Source organism: Trachypithecus francoisi, unplaced genomic scaffold (genome assembly GCF_009764315.1).
Source record: "Trachypithecus francoisi isolate TF-2019V2 unplaced genomic scaffold, Tfra_2.0 Lachesis_group4, whole genome shotgun sequence".
NCBI classification, from domain to species: Eukaryota; Metazoa; Chordata; class Mammalia; order Primates; family Cercopithecidae; genus Trachypithecus; species Trachypithecus francoisi.
Genome location: NW_022681469.1, coordinates 137,541,094 through 137,565,274, shown reverse-complemented (window position 1 = coordinate 137,565,274; position 24,181 = coordinate 137,541,094). Strand labels below are relative to the sequence as shown.

At 41.3% G+C, this 24,181-nt stretch overlaps 1 protein-coding gene and 1 non-coding gene across 2 annotated transcripts in view; both read right to left on the bottom strand.

Moving 5' to 3' along the window:
• Window positions 1-24,181, bottom strand: part of HECW1 (HECT, C2 and WW domain containing E3 ubiquitin protein ligase 1) — a 441,946-nt gene that overhangs the window by 368,499 nt on the left and 49,266 nt on the right. The window lies entirely within an intron of this gene.
• On the bottom strand, window positions 9,998-10,059 carry LOC117073841. The gene has a single exon (XR_004433398.1). It is a non-coding gene; the product is annotated as a U7 small nuclear RNA (small nuclear RNA).

Below are 24,181 nucleotides of genomic sequence, written 5' to 3'. Positions count from 1 at the left end.
CAAGAAAATGACTTAGGGTTTCTTGAACAAACTCTACCGCCAACTAATCATGGAGTGATTTCACTGCCATGGGTTTGTTCTGTTTATTCAACAAACTTCACATGAGTCATGTAAAACGGTCTTCAGTTTCAAGCTTTCTTTTGAAATTTTCTCAGGATAAGAATGAACTAACACAATGATGGAGCAACAAAATTAGCTGCTTTGACACCTACTGTTGAAGAAGGCAAAAATATTTATTTATTATGGTGCTGAGGTATAAGATCTCTAACCATAATCTGCCAAGAACTGCATGAATTATTGATATCTTCAGCTAAATGTCACAATCAGCATTCTTGCTAAGCAGCAATTCATTTGTTATTACAAGTTCAAAATAAATTATTCAGGTAAGACAAAGACAGTCCATTTATAATTCAATTTGTGCTTTTTTCAGCAATATACATCTAAACATAGTGAATACAAGATATTACATAATAGCAAGAATTGTCAGCTATTAAATACATATAATTTAAGAAAGTGGGGTATACAACTGCAAAAGGATTATAACATTAAAATACAATAATACTTGGTGATATGTTACTGATGACAATACACAACTACCCATTAAAAAGTGATGTGGCTTGGCTGGGAGCGGTGGCTAATGCCTGTAATCCCAGCACTTTGGGAGGCTGAGGCGGGTGGATCATTTGAGGTCAGGGGTTCAAGACCACCCTGGCCAATATGGCGAAACCCCATCTCTACTAAAAATACAAAAATTAGCCAGGTGTGGTGGCGGGCACCTGTAATCTGTAATCCCAGCTATTCAGGAGGCTGAGGCAGGAGAATCGCTTGAACCCGGAAGGCAGAGGTTGCAGTGAGCCAAGACTGCACCACTGCACTCCAGCCTGGGGGACAGAGTGAGACTCTGTTTCCAAAAAAAAAAAGAAAAGGCAAGGAGAAAAATTTTACGTTTATAATCTTATAATAATTACGTATGCATATGAATGTGGAAAATAATATGGAAAAGGAAGGATACTTTTCTTTTTGGTTTTGTAATTATTGTCATTACTGATGTCATGTTTTTAGTGCCCAAAACCTGCACACGCAGTTTTTTGATGAGAGAGAAATCCTATGAAGTACAGATCTTGACCAAAACAAATGAGAAACCTGTTGGGACAGGACAGTGTGCATCGTGCAGACACTAGTACAAGACTCTGTGTTCAAATTCTGGCTCTGCCACTGACTAGCTAGGCCTTCAGCAAGTTAGTCGACCCCCGTAGCCCTTGGCTTTCCCACCTACTTGTATTTCATTGGGGTACTCTGAGGATTAAATGAGTAAGTGCTTAAAACAGTATCTGGAGCATCATGTAGTTCAGTGTTGGCTAAGTATTATTTTTATTATTATCAAGTAACCTCTTTACACAGAAGCCTCCTTGTTATGAATGTCTCTGAAGCTCTCACAGATAAAATGGACTTTGATTGTACCCCAGGGTCATAAGTCATACTCATTTCACATGAACCATTATTTTAGTCAGTCCTTTATCTATACTTGAACATGAAGGCATTTTTCTTTTTGCTTTTATGTTCTAATTTTTTTTTTTTGAGACGGAGCCTCGCTCTGTCGCCCAGGCTGGAGTGTAGTGGTGTGATCTTGGTTCACTGCAAGCTCCACCTGGGTTCACGCCATTCTCCTGCCTCAGCCTCCAGAGTAGCTGAGACTACAGGCGCCTGCCACCATGCCCGGCTAATTTTTTGTAGTTTGTTTAGTAGAGACGGGTTTCACCGTGTTAGCTAGGACGGTCTCGATCTCCTGACGTTGTGATCCACCCGCTTCGGCCTGCCAAAGTGCTGGGATTACAGGCATGAGCCGCCACGCCTGGCCAATGCCCTAATGTTAATGAAATCTTCAAGCATATACGTTTTTCATTTAGTTGTAAGAATTCAGCGTAGATATTTCTCTCCACACAAGACCATTCTCTGGACATAAGTCATTGCAAGACAAATTCTCTGACCAAAATTCCCTAGTCTAGAGTTTAGGAGAATTGCTGATTTTCTTTGGTGACTTTTTGCAGGAAAAAGACTTGGAAAGTGGAATTGTGAAGAAAATCTCAGCTTTACCACAGTGTACCTTATGTCACAAATCTACCGTGGGGAATGTAAAGATGAATTAACACTGGCTGTTCCATTACTGTTTTTCTTATCATCATTACCCTAAAAATATTACAGGTTTACAAAGCCCCGTAGCATCCCATCGAGTGTGGATTCTCAATTTGACTTCTGGGCATCCTTCCTCCTTTTGTGTTAACACAGCATGCTTCCCCATGAACATGCACAGAGGTAATTCTCTGTACATCCTGTCTCTATAGGCTCATGGACTTCCACAGCCTCAACTCTAGAAGAAAGACTCAGAAGTCTGCATTTCTAGCATTTCTAGCTTCAAACCCCCTTCTCTGGAGCTCTGTGATTGGGACTGCCTCTTTCATTGGAGTGTCCTCTAATTCACCATGCCCAGAGAGCAGGAGGGACTCAGGCAGGCCAGTCAAGGGACATTTTGATGAAAAGGAACATCAAAGGCCAGTGTGTGATGGATTTGAGTCCACCCTAGAGCAAGTCTGTTACTTTCTGTCCATGGTCTTCAAGCTAGATCACACACACACACACCTCCCCTATCACAAATGTCCTTCTACCATGTTTCAAAATAACAGAGGTGTATCTTCACCACTGTGAATCTTACATAGACTCTGGAAATAAAAACCTTCTGGAAAACGAAGAAAGGGTTAATGAGATCATGTCCTTGTGAAGCTTCCTTCCATCGAGGCACTTTGGTCAGGTTTCCCATCTTGCTGGCTTTGTAACTATTTTTGTTTAGGGTAAAGCATGGAAACAGAGTCAGAGGTGAGCATGCTGGGCCATGTTGCTATGTTTGATAATAAGACTTACTACCCAACAGGGAGGCAAAAGTGGTAATAAGTTTTGAAGACCCTGTTTCTTCTATTTCCCAGCTGAAGCCAAATTGCTCCTTCAAGAGCTGGCTATAAGAGCAGAGCAATGAGCCTAGGACAAAACATTGGCAGCAGAAGAGCTTTATTTCATCAGACAAGAAAACATGGCAAAGCTCTGTGTCTCACCTGTGTATTTATCTTAGAAGGTAACCTCAGAAGTGGGATGGCCATCTCAGCACACACATTAACACAAAGGGTTTGAATCTAAATAATTGGGAGGTAGGATTTCCCAACAGAGGATAAATCTGACTTGGTTGCTGGATTTGCTGAAGAGGACTGGCTTTGCAGATTTTGTTAAAAGGTGACCATTTTACTAATTGAGTGACATGAATGAGCCAAAATTTACCATTCTCAAGTTTTTGACAAAAGTATTTTAAAAGAAGATTTAAAAATACTGCATCATATTACAAAAGTGTACTAACTGAACAATATTTCAATCTTACTTTTTCTAACAGTATTAATCAATTATAGAAGGTATCTGTAATAAAATAAGTATAATTAATGTCATTTAGGAAAGCCTTTTTTGGTAGATGTTCCAGAAACTGAGACAATGACTCTAATTTGGGCCAATGAAATCTGTTTGAAAGTTAGCTGGTTTCTAGTACTTTTAAAAAATAAAGGAGAATCTAATCAAATTGTCAGATAATAGGACCTAAAATATAATTTTTTGTGATTTTTGGCACGAGCCCTGGAAGGAGTTATAAAAATTGAGTGACGCGGCTGGGCGTGGTGGCTCACGCCTGTAATCCCAGCACTTTGGGAGGCCGAGATGGGCGGATCACGAGGTCAGGAGATCGAGACCATCCTGACTAACACGGTGAAACCCTGTCTCTACTAAAAATATAAAAATTAGCCGGGCGTGGTGGCGGGTGCCTGTAGTCCCAGCTACACGGGAGGCTGAGGCAGGAGAATGGCGTGAACCCGGGAGGCGGAGCTTGCAGTGAGTGGAGATCGTGCCACCGCACTCCAGCCTGGGTGACAGAGCGAGACTCCGTCTCAAAAAAAAAAAAAAAAAAAAAATTGAGTGACGCTTAGTGACTTCCTCCATTCCTATGTACTTATTCACAGATTATTACCATAACCATGCCCCTAAATACAAACAGAATTAAATCTTAAAATTGCCCTACTTACAACAGTGAAATTAAAAAACAACCACAACAACAAACCAAACATATATATATATAGAATTGATGCCAAAACTGTCTCATTTTAACAGGAAATAGCCCTCAGTCGTGGGTACTGGAACACCAGAGAAATAAAAGCCCCTTCCTACTCAGTAGGAGCTACATTTCAGATAAAATTCTGTATTTTTTCTACTAAAAATGTATAACATGTGCGATCAACTGTGTACGAATCACAACTGTAAAATATATTAATCTAGATATTTCTCATATATAAAAACTCTATGTTTACAAAGAATTAAAAAAATGTAATTCTCACTATGTACTTATTTTTGTTGACCGGACATATGACATAGTGATGAGGAAGACTTCCTGTCAGAGGGATATACTGTATTAGGATAAAATGCAGTGGGGTTGGTGAAATAGAAATGTAAGTTCCAGGGGGAAAAGAATAATGTAAATATTCAGCTGTTAATGAAAAGCTTTATATGTATTTTATTTTATTTCTATTGTTTTTTTTGAGATGGAGTCTTGCTCTGTCACCTAGTCTGGAGTGCTGCGGCCGGATCTCAGCTCACTGCAAGCTCCGCCTCCCGGGTTCACGCCATTCTCCTGCCTCAGCCTCCCGAGTAGCTGGGACTACAGGCGCCCGCCACCACGCCCGGCTAGTTTTTTTTTTTTTTTGTATGTTTTTAGTAGAGACGAGGTTTCACCATGTTAGCCAGGATGGTCTCAATCTCCTGACCTCGTGATCCGCCCGTCTCGGCCTCCCAAAGTGCTGGGATTACAGGCTTGAGCCACCGCGCCCGGCCTACATGTATTTTATAAACTGATCATGGAAACTCTTAAAGTCTATAATATTCAGATTCCATAGGGTATATATTCTTACACAGATAACTTTACTGTAAAATGTCGATATTTAAGTAAATACAGATAATATACTTTGATACTGATTAGACTTATGAAACACATTTTTTAAATGTCAACATTAAAAGTGCAAAACTCGTGAGTTGAAGGGAGAGCTAAAGACAGGCGGGCAAACTGTAATCATAAGAGACCAGGCGTGCAAAAGGGAAGCAGAGAGGCTGTTCCCTGAGTGGGAGCTCTCAGCTTGCCTGGAAAAAACTGTGGAGAGAGACAGTGTGCAATGAGGGTCTGGAGGGTTCTCCGTGTGGAGGCAGGATATTTTCACTCTCTTATATTGGATTTGAGGTCATTCCAGGCTTTGGAACTGGGAAGGGAAATGGTTTAGCTTAGCATTATTGAACAAATACAAGGTAGGAAGCACGCCGTGAGAGCCTTCAGAGGAACAATAGACAGCTAGCTCTTGATGATGAGAACGCTGGAGAGGGTGCCTCCTACTTCACAGTTCTCTGGGGAGAAGAACATGGCCAGCCCAAAGGGATCTCAGGAGGACTGCGGGTGTGCGAGGATGTGTGTGTGCACCTGAGTGTGGAGTGTGTGTGAGAGAGTGTGCAAATCTATAGTGTGTGTGAGTGTGGGGTGTGTGAGAGTGTGCAAATCTGTATTGTGTGTGTGGGGTGTGTGTGTGAGATAGAGTGTGGGGTGTGTAACTATGGTGTGTGAATGAGTGTGTATGACTGTGGGGTGTGTATGGTGTGTGTGGTATGTGAGTGTAACTGAAGGGTGCGTGTGAGATAGAAGAGTGTGGAGTGTGAATGTGGGGTGAGTGTGGTGTGGTGTGTGACTATGGTGTGTGAGTGTAGGAGAGAGTGTGGGGTGTGTGACTACGGTGGGTGTGTTAGGGTGGGTGAGTGTGTGAATGTGAGTATGAGTGTATGTAAGAGAAGACTGGTGTGTGTAGGATGTGCTTGTGTGTGTGTGGGGTGTATGACTATGATAGGTGTATGTAGGGTGTGTGTGTGTGTGACAGAGTATAGGGTGAGCATGCAAATATGTGTGGTGTGTGGGGGTGTGTGTGAGAGTGGGTGTGTGAGACTGTGGGATGTGCGACTATGGTGGGTGTGTATAGGGTGAGTGTGCAAATGTGTGTGGTGTGTAACAGTGGTGTGTGGGTGTGTGTGAGTGGGTGTGTGAGAGACTGTGGGATGTGCGACTATGGTGGTTGTGTATAGGGTGAGTGTGCGGATGTGTGTGGTGTGTGTGAATGTGGGGTATGTGTGTGTGAGAGAGAGTGTGGGGTGTGTGACTATGGTGGGTATGTGTAGGGTGAGTGTGTGAATGTGTGTGGTTGCGTGTGTGTGGGGTGTGTTGACTATAGTGTGTGTGTGTGTAGGGTGTTGGAGTGTGTGCGTTGAGGGTCAAGATGACTTAGGGGCAATGGCAGGAAAGACATGGGTTGTCATTGCTCAGACTGAACGGGGCGGCCACAGCTGACGGAATCAGGGACCCAGTGCGGGAATCAGGGAACCAGCGCCGGCTCCAGGGGCCTGTGAACCGGCGCCTCCGCTGAGAACCCTGTGCTGGGTTTAATGCTCTGCTGTCGCCATCTTGAAATCCTTAATAATTTTTGCACAACCTGTCCTGCATTTTCCTTTGTCACTGGGGCCACAGTTATGTTGCCAGTCCTGGAAGCGGTCTCCCTTCGTCAGAGGCCCCTACCTGCCCAGCATACTGACATCCCCTTCACCTTACCGCTCCTCTCCCAGTGGGCAGAGTCCTGCTGATCCTTGTCTTACCATGTGCCACACCTGTTCTTCATGCAGCAGTGCCTCATACAGATTTAGGGGCTCAGAAAATGGAGAAATCGTTCAGGGCTGGGGGAGCTGTAGAAGTTTATTTAGCAGAGGCAGCGATTGCTCTGTGCCAAGAGGCAGGTCCCACCCTCTCCTTGGGCCACTGTGCACGGTCCTGGGCATCTGTCCACCCAGGACGCATCGCTTTGCAGGGGGTTAATGAGTGCCTCTCCACATGTGGCAGAAAGGCGTTCTAGGGCAATGGAGCCTTTCTCTGATTTACATAAAGTCATCATCTGGAAACGTTGTTTCTCTGTGTGAGTGTGTGGGGGTGGGTTGGGGGGATTCCGCTCCCTCTTCCACTGAATGAGTGAGTTCCTACCATGGTAAGACTGTGACCCCCACCCATGACCCAAAAAGAAGAGATTTTCCTTTTTCTTTTTGTTCTCATCTTTCCTAATTTTCTTGAGTGTACACAGAACAAGAACTATTTTTTTTTTTCTCCATAAGTTCTCCTTTGGATTACATCACACTAGAGAAAGGTGCCCTGGGACCAGGGATGGGGGCTTTTGTGTTCCAGTTAATAGGCCTTTTTTCTTTTCTTTAAGAATTTAATTTATTGGACAATATGAATGAGTTTAAGAGATATGTGCCTGTCCTTTAGCTCACTTATCTCCTACAACCATCGGTGCTTTTATGAAATAGATATGATGCACACACTACCATGTATATACTTAAAAATGACTCAAGGGCAGGGGGAAAATAAAACTCAATTTAAAACATAGTTCAATTTTTTTTTCTCACTTTCTGATGTACATGAATGTAAAATATTACAAATTCTTCTTCATATGAGTTTTAAAACTACCATAGATTTAAATTTAATAAATAAAGTATGTAATGTAACTCCAAACTTAATTAAAAACTTGCCGAGCTGACTTTGTAGCCGTGCATACTGTGGAAGAAACTATCAAAACACATTCCTAGAGCCTCTCCCCGGAGCCCGGCCCATCTCCCACTCAGGGCAGAAGTGTGCAGAGAGAGTGGCCCACTGCACTTCTTCTGAGGGCGTTAAATCAATGAGGCAGGAGATTCATGCATATGCAGTTATCCTCTGAGAGCCGAGACCTGTGGCAAACTATCCTGGACTCGAATGCTGAATGAGATCATCATAGAGGTGTTGGCTGTCATCAAAGCACGGTTCACTTATGCAAAACTGAACAATCGCATGCAACAAACCGTAGACACCGATTAAAATAGTTGTCTTAGAAACAATAAGACCTATTTGGGTTCAGATAAAATCAGGTAAAGAGAGAGGCAGTGCCTACTTTTTAAAATTAAAATACCTGCAAAATACTAAACTCTTTAGAATACCAAAATATCAGAATCCCATAATGTGTCAAAATTAAGAAACAAACACATATCTCCTAACAGTATTGGAGAGGAAGGAGAACAGTCAATCATTTGCCGATAGGAGGGATCTCACCCGCTATAGCACACTCATGGTAAGATAAGAATAATACAAAGTGGTTGCAGGAGATGTGGAGAATTCCAGGCGGCAGTTTCACATGACTAGCAAAAGGACACTTGAAATAGCTGCAGAAGCTGTGAGCTTATAAAATCCTGAAAAACCAGGGTATGGACCAAGTTGGCTAAGACCGACTGGACGCAACGTGGTGCCGGATTTGGCCTGGGTTTCTCCTAGAACCTCATTATATGCTCATTAACATCCTCAATCACACACCCACCACCTCGTGACAGTTCTGGGAATACCTATATTTGGTGTAAAAATGGGTGGCACCACAGTTCTGAGAAATTTCTACCTTCTTCCAGGAATTTTCATGAATATTCCACCCCTTGGTTAAAGAAACCCATAAAGGTAGCAGCTCAAATCCACGGGGCAAACTCACTCTTTAGTATGCCTGCACTTCCTTTTTTTGAGTATGTACTTTTTGTTTTGCAAATAAATCCCCCAACTTTCACGATGTTTGGATTCATCCTCAAGTTCCTTCTCACAATTGGTGTCAAAAATCTGGACATCGGCTTGAGTCCAGGTCCTACCGGTATCTGGGGACAACCCCAGCCCACCAGTATCAATGGTGCCAGCCTAAGAGATGGAAGTGATGATGCCCGTGGGCTCTGCTTTCTGGGGCAGGAACATAAGAAGTATGGCTACCAAGCGGGGAGGGCTAGTGGTTGTTCAAGTTACCAGGCAGATCTGCTGCCCTGTGGCTGTGTGGGCAACTTCCTGAGGCAGCTAGCCTTGCCCAGGGCCTGGCCCCCAGGGGACGCCTTTGTGTGTGGATGGAAGTTGAGAGCTCCTTTAGGAAGCCTGACAAGGTGGCACAGGGCCTCCCAGACTGTGTGACCTCACATACAGTGCAGTGCACAGCCCTGCGAAGTTTATATTCCCCTTTTAAGACTGAAGCCCCAGTAATGAACACCATACCATTAACAATTCTTTCTTTTTCTTGGGAAATAAATAGAATTAGCAATATGTGACAGTTATCTATTGCTATTAAGTCATTCTTAGGATCTGGGAATCCTGCTATGTAAAAAGTAAATCACACTTGTGGCAGTAAGTAAGGGGAACACAATGATTGCCAAAGTCTTAGGAAAAAAAACTCCCTCATTAAAAAATAGTCCTTCAGAGAAACCTTCATTGGGCCTGCCTCAGATGAGGTAGCAGGGTGCTGAATGCTGGTTGCCACAGCACAGTTATTTTGGCTCAAGGAAGGTAATAAAAGGTGAAGAGTGGCTGGGCGCAGTGGCTCATGCCTGTAATCCCAGCACTTTGGGAGGCCAAGAAGGGCGGATTACCTGAGGTCAGGAGTTCGAGACCGGACTGACCAACATGGTGAAACCCTGTCTCTACTAAAAATACAAAAATTAGCCAGGCTGGTGGCAGGTGCCTGTAATCCCAGCTACTTGGGAGGCTGAGGCAGGAGAATTGCTTGAACCCGGGAGGCGGAGGGTGCAGTGAGCCAAGATCGTGCCGTTGCACTTCAGCCTGGGTGACAGAGTGAGAAAGGGTGAAGAGCATCCCCTTCCCCTTCTGTTGAAGCATTTGCCTGGTTGAGACCACAGAGCTTGGCCATCTTAAAGGATTTCAGAGAAAGGACAGGGCAGGGACTAGCCAAGAAGAGAAGGTCCTTGTCTCTGATTTGAGTAAGGTTTTACAGAAAAGAAGGGTCCAGGGAGCACACACACAGGTTTATGGTTTTTCTTTCTTTTTTAGGGTAAGGATGGCTTTCCCGTAAAGACCGGAAAACCTGCTAGACAAATTCTAAAATAGCTGTAATACTAACTTTACAGTTTTTCATGCACTGCATCTGAACTGATCAGAGAATGAATGAGAATCTCAGATTTTTAAGGAAGAGAAAATCTCACTTTAGTTCGGCATTTTAAAAAATGCCTACTAAGATTAAGATTTAGTGATTAAATGCTGACTAAATACAGAAATTACCATGGTCTTATAAACCAAAAAATAGAATTCCAAGTCCCTCAACTGACTGAACAGATCCTCCACTTGGCCAAGAGGACCCAAAGAAACCTGACAAACCAGTTCAGGCCATACGGGACACGCCTCACGATACCCTCCTCCCTTTGGAGTTCAGGCATAACTGACCAGCATTAACATTAAAATAGAGATCCCAAGACTGACATAACAGACTCTTTGTAACAATAAGTTACCAAATTCCAAACATGTTTGCATAGCATCACAGAACACATAGCCAGTGCTGAAGGGAATCAAAGTATTTTACTCCAAAATACATTTTTTGACATATTTTGAAATGGCCCTGCAAAGCCATCTCTTGTGGGGGGCATTCACAGTCTGCAAAGAATCTCCTTCCCTTACTAGGTCTTTCTGTTAGAGTACATAGTTAGGCAGACATGAACAGAGCAGGAGAGGCCACCCAGGAATGTCAGCCTGTATGTAACCTTCAGGCAAAGGTCAGGCAGTTGTTAACTATCTCTCTAAAATAATAATTGGTTGCAGCCAGTGCCAGGGAAAGGCAGTCTCCCACTAGATAGAAAATATGTGAAGTGGTCAGGTGCAGTGGCTCATGCTTGTAATCCCAGCAATTTGGGAGGCTGAGGCGGGTGGATCACTTGAGGTCAGGAGTTCAAGACCAGCCTGGTGATGGTGAAACCCTGTCTCTACTAAAAATACAAAAATTAGCTGGGTGTAGTGGCAGGCGCCTGTAATCCCAGCTACTTAGGAGGCTGAGGCAGGAGAATTGCTTGAAACTGGGAGGCAGAGGGTGCAGTAAGCCAAGACTGCACCATTGCACTCCAGCCTGGGTAATAGAGCAAGACTCCATTTAAAAAAAAAAAAGAAAACACGTGAAGATAGGAAGATACAATACATATATAATATTTTGGAAAAAGGGCATAAGATAGGAGTTTGGCAAGACTGGTTTCTCAAGATACAGGTCACAAAGATCCTGCGGATGAAACAGGACGCAGTAAAGGAGCCGGCCAAAACCTGCCAAAGCCAAGATGGCTACAAATGAAACTCTAGTAGTCCTCACTGCTCATTATTCACTAATTATAATGCATTAGCATGCTAAAAGACACTCTCACCAATGCCATGACAGCTTACAAATGCCATAGCAATGTCCAGAAGTTACCTTATATGGCGTGAAAGGGAGGGAGACCATCAGTTGCAGGAATTCCCCTCCCCTTTCCTGGAAAATCCATGAATAATGCACCCGTTATTTAGCATATAATCAAGAAATAGCCATAAAAACAGCCAGCCAGCAGCCATTGGGGCTGCTCTGCCTATGGAGTAGCCACCCTTTTATTACTTTACTTTCTTAATAAACTTGCTTTCTCTTTACCCTGTCAGCCGGCTCTTGAATTCCTTCCTGTGTAAAGCCAAGAGCCCAGGTGGCCTTCTAGGCTGAATCCCAATTTTGGGGTTTGCCCTGTGACAGCAAGGATATAGAAATGTATGTACAACCTAAACAGATGGGGAAAGATATCTATTAAAATAAGATCTAAAAAATAAAGTATACCAAAATGTTGACATTGATTGTTACCAGCTGGTAGCATTAAGGACAATGTTTTTTTTCTTTATACTTTTCTATATTTTCCAATGTCCTAAAATAAGCATGCATAAGTTATTAATATAATTAGGAGATTTAGTTGAATTTATTAAAAGAATCTTCAATAATGTACCACTTTTTTCTTTTTATGATGTTTATCTTTACTTATTTAGTCATTTTTATTGATACATATCAGATATATGTATATTCAATGTACATGTCATATTAGGTTGGTGTGAAAGTAATAATAATTTGATACATTCATATAATCAAATCAGGGTAACTGGAATATCCATCAACTTAAATATTTATCTTTTCTTTATGCCAGGAACATTCAAGTTATTCTCTACTAGCTATTTTGAAATGTACACCCAATTAATGTTAATGATAGTCACCCTACTGATCTAGTAATATTAGGTCTTATTTCTTCTAAATGAATCATGTGTCACTTTTTAAAGAAGCACTAATTATTGGCTAAGCCATCAAAAATGTGTTTTGTACTTTGTGTTTTCCATCAGTCCTCCTATGCTACTGCATAATATGAGTTTGCTGTATTATTTGAGATTATTTGATTCTGCTGAAGAAGACAAGAAAAGCAAATTAAGTGGATGAAAAGCAAGCAAATTAAGACAAGAAAAGCAAATTAAGTACATTACATAAGCAATGTAAAAGCATAGATAGTGAGTTAGCAAGTGGTTTGTATGCCACAGGAGAATCTCGTAGTCTGTGTTAAGTCCCGACAGTGAGTAAGCAAATGGCCTGTGAGGCCTGGGCAGAATTAATCATATATGCTAAATGCTGACAGTAAATTAGAAACCTGAAATGCTAAAAGTAGAAAATGGAATATATGACAGCAAAAATGTGTTACTTAGATCTAGAAAAGGATGCATAGACCAAGTTATGAGCACACACCTGTGGGTGACAGCTGGGTCACACCTGACATTGATGATCCACTGGTGACACCTAGTATGTCCCCATTCTGGCTCTGCATGTGTTTTGTCCAAGAGGTGCAATCAGAAAGCATGGCAGTTTCGCAGCTAACTGGCAAGCTACAGCTATATGCTGGCTACATCGCTGTAATAGAGGTAAGGTATGTCAGCAGCCTCACTTACCTTCTAGTCTGGGAGTACTCTTGCTTAAACTCAACTCTGGCATCTTAATGACACCATCATTGGACAAGGCTCCTGTGGCAGACAGACAGGACACATGAACTTGACTAGCCCAGGATTTAGGTAGTGTGGGCCTTCCTCCTGCATATATATATATCTCCCCCAAGTGTGTTAATCTACCCCATAGTTTTCGATTGTTTGTGTTTTATATTCATTTAGTAAACTGTGGGATTCAAGCATCTCAATTTGGTCTATGAGCCTTTTTGTTTTGTGATTTCTGGGATACCTTGCTTGGTGGGTACTTGCACCTTCACTACACAGCTGTGGAAGGGGGAGAATATTCTTGCCTTTCACAGAATGGTATTAATACTTGAGACAGACTCCAGTTTGGAATTTGATATGAAGTCACGCAGTGACCTATTAGCAGTCAGAAACAAGACTGGGTCTAAATCAGGAAGGAATAGTTTGCACAGAACAATCCCTTATAAACTTAGAGGCCTTGAATAAGGGAGGAGATGAGTTTGGAACATAGAGGGAGAGCATTCTGGGAAGTGGATCTGTGTGCAGATGGGTCTGTTTGGAAACCTTAAGACTGCCCCATTTGGGATGGTTGGAGCATTTCTCAATCTTTCCCTTAGCAGCAAGCTCTCTGGCCCTTGGAGAGAGCGTAGAAAGATGAGGACTGAAATTATTCCACAAATATATCACTGATCGACTGAATATGAGAAATAGTTCTCAATCCATGGCTCCCCTATATCAATGTATTTCGTTGTCATTTTTCCTTGGAAAATCCCTCAAGCTTATCAGGATTTAGTCGTACAATGAAGAATTACATTATCCCTCCCCACCCCCACTGTGACTATAAAACACATTTCCGGCCAGGTGCGGTGGCTCACGCCTGTAACCCCAGCACTTTGGGAGGCCGAGGCAGGCGGATCATGAGGTCAGGAGTTCAAGACCAGCCTGACCAATATGTGAAACCCTGTCTCTACTAAAAACACAAAAATTAGCCAGGCATGGTGCTGCACGCCTGTAATCCCCTAGCTACTCAGGAGGCTGAGGCAGGAGAATCGCTTGAACCCAGGAGGTAGAGGTTGCAGTGGGCCGAGATCGCACCACTGCACTCCAACCTGGGTGACAGAGTGTGACTTTGTCTCAAAAAACAAACAAAACAAACAAACAAACAACAACAACAAAAATTTCCATAGCTGTGACCACGGGTGTGTGAAAGAAATATCAGAAGTAAAGAGCATTTATTTGCTTTGAATACCCTCAGCAAGTTTTTCTCTCTCCCAATATTGGCTCCTGAAATATCGAATGTTACTAACCTTCCCCTTCTTAGAAAACAAAACAATATACCAAAAGCCCCGAGATTCAAAATCTGTTGTAGGTCTGCTCTTGTAATCTATGTACCAGGCACTTTTGGAGCTGGGCAGTGAGGTGACTTTGACTGACATTTTATGAGATGTATCTGCTTAAAGTCTGGTTAATTGCCAAAAGTTTTGTTATCAACTTCCATTGGTAATTGTGCATTTAATACAATATGATAGAAACTCTCTTCTTCAGTGCAAAAAGTTTTCTTAAGTAATGGATCACTTAAAAACAATAAAATGCCTCCAGAAACTTTTAACCCTATGTATTTATTTTTCATAATAAGGTCAAGTTCTCTCTCTTTTTTTTTAATGTGTTTTACTAAATGGGATTCACATTATCTTTACAAGCAGCAGCAGCTTCATGATATCCAGGTCTAGGTTTTTCAAAGTGGAGTGAGCTCTTAGATAACTTAAAGTACTAACAAAGCGACCTGCAGGCAATCTCTTTTTGTATTTTAATGATTTTCCAATAAGCTTTTGTAACAGTCTCATATTTTGCTATTCCCTGTGTCATCTGTGGAGCAGCAGTGTCCCTATGGCCTGGGAGCTAATTAGAAATGCGAAGTCTCAGGCTCCATCCTCCCCTACTGAAACAGAATCTGCCCCTTACCAAGCTCTCTGGGTGGTCTGTGTGCACATTAAAATCTGAGTAGCTATGATATGGCCTATTCAGTTCCTATTTCAGTAGCAATTTTAAAAGAGATTCATTCTTTCTTGCTGTCCTTATATTTTATAATATTATGTACTATTTAACTAAATTATGTCATTGTAAAAGTAAGTATTACTGGCATAAACAAGCTTGGGCAAACACACAGCTGCCTCTAAGCATTCAGCTCAACTGTGAGAAAGGAAGCGAATGAGTGTAGGATTAGCCGAGTGTGCCTCACCCTGTGGGCATCACTCAGGATTCATGACAGAGGAAAGAGAGCTTCTAGGAATCCAGAGATTGGCTTAAGTGTGGGCTGTTGAAAAGAACCAGTCCTATAATTATAATCGATATTCACCAATGACTTTTTATGAATTGTTTCTAACTCCCATGACAAGATGGCAGGAGGGTGTTAGCAGAAGGCAGTGTACTGTTGGCCAAGTATCCCCAGTTCTTCCCCCTCCAGCCACTCGCAGGATTGCTCTTTCTGGCCAGATGTGGCTTGGGGGCAGGAGGCTCATCTGGTCAATGAATTGTGAGCCAAAGTAACATGTGTCATTTCCAGCCAGTACATTTAATTTTTAGTGAACTCCTCAGAGCCCTTAATTTCCCTTGGGCCTAGCAATATCAGAGGTGCCAGCTACGAGCCAGCAAGGAAACACCGTCAATATTTTAGTCGCCTGTGATTCTGGAGTTTCTCACAGCAGATCCTAGTCAGTGCTGACCGAGACAGTATTCTCATTTAGAGGGTACAGCCCTAGGTTAGTGATTACACTCAAGCACACCATCTATCAGGAGTTAGCTTTAAAATGCCTTCATATGGATGGTGTGCTTGAGTTTAACCATTAACCTAGGATTGGGTAAATAACACTGAATTTCCTTGATTTAAAATCCCCACACACCAATCGTAGAAGTTATTTAGCTTCTACAGGAGTCTTCAGTTCAGAATGTGGCTTTCCTTCAAAAACCTCAATCTAAATCTGTATCAGAGGAGGCTGCTAGTTGATCTATGGGATTTGGAAATAACTTTTCATTAACCAGAGTATTATACAGGCATCTCCAACTTGGAATGAATGGGGCTGAAGAAACTGGTGAGCCAAGAAAATGATCCCTTTGAAGAGATATCCTCAGTCTAGAACCACATTCTGCCCTGTGCCCAGAGAACATCCCTCACCTGATCCCACCGCAAGGTAAGCCTCTCCTGTCATCAGGATATTTGCTTTTTTTTTTTTTTTTCATGAGACGGAGTTCGCTCTTGTTGCCCAGGTTGGAGTGCAATGGTGCAGTTTTGGCTCACTGCAACCACCTTCCAGTTTCAAGTGATTCTCCTGCCTCAGCCTCCTGAGCAGCTGGGATTACAGGCACCCACCACCATGCCCAGCTAATTTTTGTATTTTTAGTAGAGACGGGGTTTCACCATGTTGGCCAGGCTGGCCTCAAACTCCTGACCTCGTGATCTGCCCACCTCGGCCTCCCAAAGTCCTGGGATTACAGGCGTGAGCCACCATGCCCAGCCAGGATATTTGTTATGTTTGTGCTGGAATTAGTCCTTCCTACAAGGTATGTGCTACGGTGCCAAAAAGGCAGTAGTAGGGTCTTCACAGAGTGCATGGATGGGACATTCAGCCATTTAGTGCTTGCTTGCTAACAGGTGACCAAATTCAGTCTGGGACTGGCTTGTGCTGTAGCATATCACTTTTTAATGTAGTTTTGGGGTAGGAGATACAGAGCTGCCACCTTCCTATAAATGTCGGAGCTTGCCTATAATTACCAAAAGAATCTGATGATTATCAAAAGAACCTATTTGGTCAAATTGGGTGAGAAGGCAGACTAATAGACAAGAAAGGCAAGCTTGAAGGAGTTGGAAATAAATTCAACTATTAAAGATTATCATAGGTAATATAGAAAAAGCAAATTATACTATGAATGAAAAGCCCAAATTCAATCACATAAAATCAAAATTTCAAATATTAATTAGGCATATTAGTAATAGAAGTCACAAAAACTATTTTAGAATGAGTAAAAGGTAATAGTGTCTAAAGGAATAAAATATAGATAATATAATGAACTATTACAAAGTAAAATAAAAACCCTAAAATTTGAAAGCATGAATCAAAATAACAAAATGAGCTAAAGTCTACCTAAAATTATGGTATGTGGTGGTTCAAAATATGTCCACAGATTCTTTGACACTACCTTCAGCAGGTGGAGCCTGAGAGGCTGCACTTAGTGACTCACTCCTAGTGAAGAGAATAGAGCAGAAGTGATGTGCGACTTCTGAGACCAGGTCTTAAAAGACATCATGACTTCTGACTTGCTCTCTTCTGTGATCATTTGCTCTGGAAGAGGCATCTGCCATGTTGTGAGGACGACTGAGCAGCCCTATGGAGAGGTCCACGTAGCAAGGAAAACAACTATGTGGTGAGTCCTCATAGGAGCAGGACCCTGCAGACCAGTCAAGCCCTCAGACACTGTAGTTTTGACTGACAACTTGACTGCAACCTTATGAGAGACTGAGGCAGAGCCATCCAGATAAGCCACTCTAGACACCTGCCCTCAGAAACTGTGAGAAAATCAATACAGTCATGTCACTTAATGGCTGGGATATGTCCTGAGAAATGTATCATTGTGTGAACATCCTAGAGTGTACTTAAACAAACCTAGATGGCTCAGCCTAAGACACACCTAGACTATACAATATAACCTATATAACCTATAGCTGTTAGGCTGAAAATTTGCACCGCGTGTTACTGTTCTGAATACTGAAGGCAACTGTAATGCAATGGTAAGTATTTGTGCATCTAAGTATATCTAAATGTACAAAAGGCACAAATTATAGTATAATCTTTTTTTTTTTTTTGAGACCAAGTCTCTCTCTGTCACCCAGGCTGAAATGCAATGGCACAATCTCGGCTCACTGCAAGCTCCGCTTCCCAGGTTCACGCCATTCTCACGCCTCAGCCTCTTGAGTAGCTGGGACTACAAGTGCCTGCCACCACGCCTGGCTAATTTTTCTGTATTTTTAGTAGATATAGGGTTTCACTGTGTTAGCCAGGATGGTCTTGATCTCCTGACCTCGTGATCCGCCCGCCTTGGCCTCCCAAAGTGCTGGGATTACAGGTGTGAGCCACCGCGTCTAGCCATGGTATCATAATCTTAACGGGACCACTAGCACACATAAGGTTCATCTTTGACTGAAACATTGTTATGTGGTATAGGTGTGTAATCGTTACTTTAAGCTATGAGCTTTTAGGTAATTTATAAAGCATAAACAGATAATGAGCACAAACTGCTAGAGCTATGTTTTATAAATAAGCAAATAAATCATCTAGGGGTTAGAAATGAATCAGAGAAGGTGTGTTCTAATAGAATCCTCCCGTTTAAGAGAGGTGACTTCTAAACATGAAATTCCCAAAGAAGCTCTGTGAGGATTATCTTGCTCTTGATCTTTGAGCAAGTGAGCTCTGGAAACCACCCGTTATCCAGGACCTACCAAGTAATATAGGCCCATCCTCTCCTGCAATACATCTAAGGGTTCTTCAACATACAATCTAACCCATATCCCATTCCAGCTTGCTGGAGCCAGCTGACACTGCCTTGTGAGAGAAGATTGTTAAATTTTCAGAAATTTTGCATGTCAATTGTTAAATAAAACCATGAAATCATTATTACAAATTAGATTATATAACTTAAAATTAAATTATATTAAAGGAAAATGTAATAAATACTAAAACCTCATCATATCCTAATGATTTTACTACATTATACAGTCATCTGTGCTTTTGAAGTAATTCTGTGTGTATTGAATCTATAATGATGGAAATTCTACTATTAAATATAGAAAAAAACAAGCCAAAGTGTTCTTTCCTACTCTCACACAATAATCAGCAAAGAATACTTCTGTGACCCTTGGCCACCAAAATGTGTGGGGATTTTTCCCCACCAAGCAGTCTTTCAGGGTATTCTCTAGTAGACACTAGCTGAGTGTCCTCTGATTCAATTCTGACACTCTCTACCTGGAGACAGCATCATATCTCACAGGTTGAGGGCTCAGTCCCACAAGATTGGCCCCACTTCAGATGCTAGTTGCAAGAAGTAGGTTGTCACCTATAATTCTGAGCCAGTTCCCACCATTTACCCCTCAAGTTTGATTAATTTGCTGGGAGCTTACAGAACTCAGTGAAACACTTTAGTTATGTTTACCAGTTTATCATAAAGAATACTGCAGAAGATACAGGTGAACAGCTAGATGCAGGAGACACACAGAGCAAGCTCTGGGGCATGGGGATTGGACCTTCCATGCCCTCTCTAGGTGTGCTACCCTTCAGGAATCTCCCCATGTGTTCAGCCGTCAGGAAGTCAGCCCCTTCCCCCGCACTATGCATGTCCTTTTGGGTTTTTAATGGAAACTTCACTGCACGGGCATTGATATGGTTTGCATCTACATTCCCACACAAATCTCATGTTAAATTGTAATCCCCAATGTTGGAGGTGGGGCCTGGCGGGGGTGGGGTGTGACTGGATCATGGGGGTGGTTCTAATGGTTTAACACCATGCTCCCTTGGTACCGTATAGTGAGTGAGTTCTCCTGAGATTTCATTGTTTAAGGGTGTGTGGTACCTCCCTGCATCTGTTCCTCTTGCTCTAGCCATGTAAGACCTGCCTGCTTCCCCTTCACCTTCTGCTATCACTGTAAGTTTTCTGAGGCCTCCCCAAGCAGATGCCACCGTCATGTTTCCTGGACAGCCTGCAGAACCATGAGCCAACTAAACCTCTTTTCTTTGTAAATTACCCAGTCTCAGATATTTCTTTATAGCAACGTGAGAACAGATGAATACAGGCATGATTGGTTAAATCATTGGCCATTGGTGATCAACTCAACCTTGAGCCCCTCTCCCCTCCCCAGAAGTTGAGGGGTAGTGCTGAAAGTCCCAATCCTCTAATGTTCTTTCTTATGACCAGCCTCTATCTTGAAGCTATCTAGGGATGTCCAGCAACCAGTCATTTCTTTAGCATGAAAAAAAAGCACTCTTATTTCTCCAGAGATTCCAAGGATTTTAGAAACTCTATCTCAGGAAATTGGGATGAAGACCAAATACATATTTCATAGTATCACAGCTATATAATGGTTTGCTACTGGGTATCTCTTCCCAAGTCAATGTTCAGTAGCATCACACTGATAGCTTGAAATTGGACATGGTGAGAATATAATGTAAGAATTGGCGGGGCGGTGGCTTATGCCTGTAATCCCAGCACTTTGGGAAGCCAAGGCGGGCAGATCATGAGGTCAGGAGATTGAGACCATCCTGACTAACACAGTGAAACCTTGTCTCTACTAAAAATACAAAAAATTAGCCAGGCGTGGTGGTGGGTGCCTGTAGTCCCAGCTACTCAGGAGGCTGAGGCAGCAGAATGGCGTGAACTCAGGAGGCAGAGCTTGCAGTGAGCCAAGATCTAGCCACTGCACTCCAGCCTGGGCAACAGAGCGAAACTCCGTCTCAAAAAAAAATTAAATTAAAAAAAAAAAGAATTGGCAAATCATGTCTTGATTTATTGTTTTTTTTTTTTAATTGTGTAGTCTTAAAACAATGATGAAGAAAATGTTAATAGCATAGATTAAACTTAAAAGTGTGCCTACACTTGTTATATTGTAAATAGCAAAAAACATTGATGATATATTCTTCCAGTATTCTGAAAAATTCTATCCTTAGCAAAATAGTTACTCACATTCCAGAAGAATAAGTGAAGTTCCAATATATGTCTTACTAGTTAAGATAAACGAAAGTATCAAACAACATTCAATTTGAATTATACTCATTCATCTGTTGTAACCATAGATTGACTATGGATTGTCAGAAATTTGGCAAAAATCAAGGTAAACATTGAATGAAAATCAACTGACTTCACAGAATTTATATAAAGAAGATTTTACATTTTATTATTATTTGTAAACTGTGTGCTACACATCCTTTATATTAGCAATATTTTAAAATAAGTGTATGTGTATATATATTCTTCATTTTTCAACAATTGTCCAGGTTTTAAACGTTTACCAGCATACCAATGACACTAACTCATGCTGACTATAGTAGATAAATTACTTTACTTAATAATGAGTCTACATTGTGTATTGGGGGTGGAGGATGTTTGCAGTATCTTTACCTGCGGGCAGGAGCAGGAAAACTAGGAATAAGGGAGGAAAATCAGGTATCTATTCCCCAGCCTGGCTCCACCTACCAGGTCGACAGGGAAGTGAGACTTGTGGTAGAAGTGGAAGAGCTGTTTTCCCAGGGGAAAGGTTTATGAGACTGATGTTACCGTAACTCAATTATAACCTAAGTAGTGAGGTCAACTGCAAATGGTAGATGAGTAACTACGCAAAAGACTATATCTTATATGCCTTTTTCCCCACAACTCTGTACTTACCTTCACAGAGCACTGAGCTTAGAAGATGCTCAAAAATATTTGATAAAAACTTGCGTTAAAATAAAGATATAGTGATAAAAATCAACATATAAAAATCAGTAGTACTTCTATATGCTAATAGTGAACTATCTGAAAAAGTAATCAAGAAAACAATCCCATTTAAAGTAGCTACCAAAAAAAAATCTATTTCTAGGAAAAACTTAACCAAGGAAGTGAAAGATCTCTACATTTAAAACCATAAAACACTGATGAAAGAAATTGAAGAGGACACAAATACATAGAAAGATATCCCATGTTCATTGATTCGAAGAATTAATATTGTGAAAATGATGATACTACCAAAAGTGACCATACTACCACAAGTGATCTACAGATTAATACACTCCCTATCAAAATACCAATGCCATTTGTCACATAAATAGAAAGAAAAAATCCTAAAATTTGTATGAAACCACAAAACGCCTCAAATAGGCAAAGCAATCTTGAGAAAAAAGAACAAAGTTGGAGGTATCATACTACTTGACTTCAAAATATACTGCAAAGCTATAGTAACCAAAACGGCATGGTACTGGCATAAAAACAGACATATAGACCAATGGAACAAAATAGAGAGCCCAGAAATAAATCCACATATCTACAGCCAACTGATTTTTCCATGAAGGGACCAAAAATACACAGGGAAAGGACAATCTTTTCAGTAAATGGAGCTGAGAAAACCGGATGTCCATAGACAGAAGAATGAAACTTAACACTTACCTCTTACCATATACCAAAACCAACTCAAAATGGAGTAAAGACTTAAATATAAGACCAGAAACTATGAAACTACTAGAAGAAAACATTGGGGAAATGTTTCATGACTTTGGACTGGTTAAATATTTTCTTAAATAAGGCACAGGCAACAAATGTAAAAATAGACAAATGGAAATATATCAAATGAAAACACTTCTACACAGCAAATGAAATAATCAACAGAGTTAAGAGAGAACTTAAAGAATATGAGAGGCCACGTCTGTAATCCCAGCACTTTGGGAGGCCAAGGCAGACAGATCACAAGGTCAGGAGATCGAGACCATCCTGGCTAACACGATGAAACCCCGTCTCTACTAAAAATACAAAAGATTAGCCAGATGTGGTGGTGGGCACCTGTAGTCCCAACTACTTGGGAGGCTGAGGCAGGAGAATGGCACGAACCTGGGAGGCGGAGCTTGCAGTGAGCCGAGATCACATCACTGCACTCCAGCCTGGGCGACAGAGTGCAGCTCTGTCTCAAAAAAAAAAAAAAAAGTGTATGACAAAATATTAGGAAACTATACATCTGACAAAGAGTTAATATCCAGAATATATTAGGAATTCAAACAACTCAACAGCAGAGAACCCAAATAATTCAATTTTAAAATGAGCAAAATATCTGAATAGACATTTCTCAAAAGAAGAAATACAAATAGTCAACAAGTATGTCAAAAAATACTCAACATCACTAATCATCAGAGAAATGTAAATTAAAATGAGATATTGTCTCACTCCAGTTAGAATGACTATTATCAAAAAGATAAAAGAAAACAAGTGCTGGTGGGGTGTGGAGAAAAAGAAACCCTATGCAATGTTGCTGGAAATGTAAATTTGTACAGCCATTATGGAAAACAGTATCGAGGTTTCTCAAAAAATTTAAAATGGAACTACCATATGATCCAGCAATCCCACTGCTGAATATTTATCCAAAAGAAATGAAATCAATATGTCCAAGAGATCTGCACTCTCTTATTTATTGCAGCCCTATTTACAACAGCCAAGCCATGGAAAAAACCTAAGTATCCATCAAGTGATGAATGGATAAAGTATGGTATATGTACACAGTGGAATACTATTCAGCCATAAAAAAGAATGAAATTGTGTCATTTGCCACAACATGGATTAACCTAGGGGACATTATGTTAAGTGAAATTAGCCAGGCACAGAAAGACAAATACCACATGAACTCCCTCATATGTGGAATCTTAAAAAGTTGATCTCATGGAAGAAGAGAGTAGAATAGTGGTTATCACAGGCTGGGAGGTTAGGGGAGAGAGAGGAATGAGGAGAGGTTGGTCAATGTGTTACAAAGTTACAGTTAAGAGGAATAAGTTCAGCTATTCTATTGCACAGTAGGGTGACTATGGTTAACAATAATGTATTGCCTATTTCAAAATAGCTACAAGAAAGGATTATAAATATTCTCACTACAAAGAAATTATATATGTTTGAGGTGATGGATTTGCTAATTACCCTGATTTGATCATTACACAATGTGCACATGTATTGAAACATCACACTGTACTTTATAAATATGTACAATTATTATGTATCGATTAAAAATAAAATAAAACTTAGAAAACAATAAAAAATACAAGTCAATTTGATTACTCAAAATCCTCAAGTTCTTTATGCACCCTCCAACCATTAAAGGGGGTGGAAGCTGGATGACTCTACCTACACAGCTTGTCCCAGGAGCCACAGTGCAGTGAAAGTAATCCTGGGAAAACATTCATTACCTGCAAGCTCAAACACAGTCACACAACCTGTGCTATAAGTTGGTGATGTCCCCATCTTTTGTTCTTTTAGGCTCTGCAAGGTGCATCTTGCATAAAAGTGAATGTTACCAACTCTGCTAAGGGCAGGATAAGGTAAACTGGCAAGTGCAGTTGTGAAACTCCTCTATTGATTTGGGGGTCACAGGATCAGAGTGTCCGATCTAAGGTTGCTGGAGATGTCTGATTATTTTACCCTCCACAGACAAAGCAAAGGTTCCTGTATAACATCTAATAAATGCACCTTTCAGGGTCG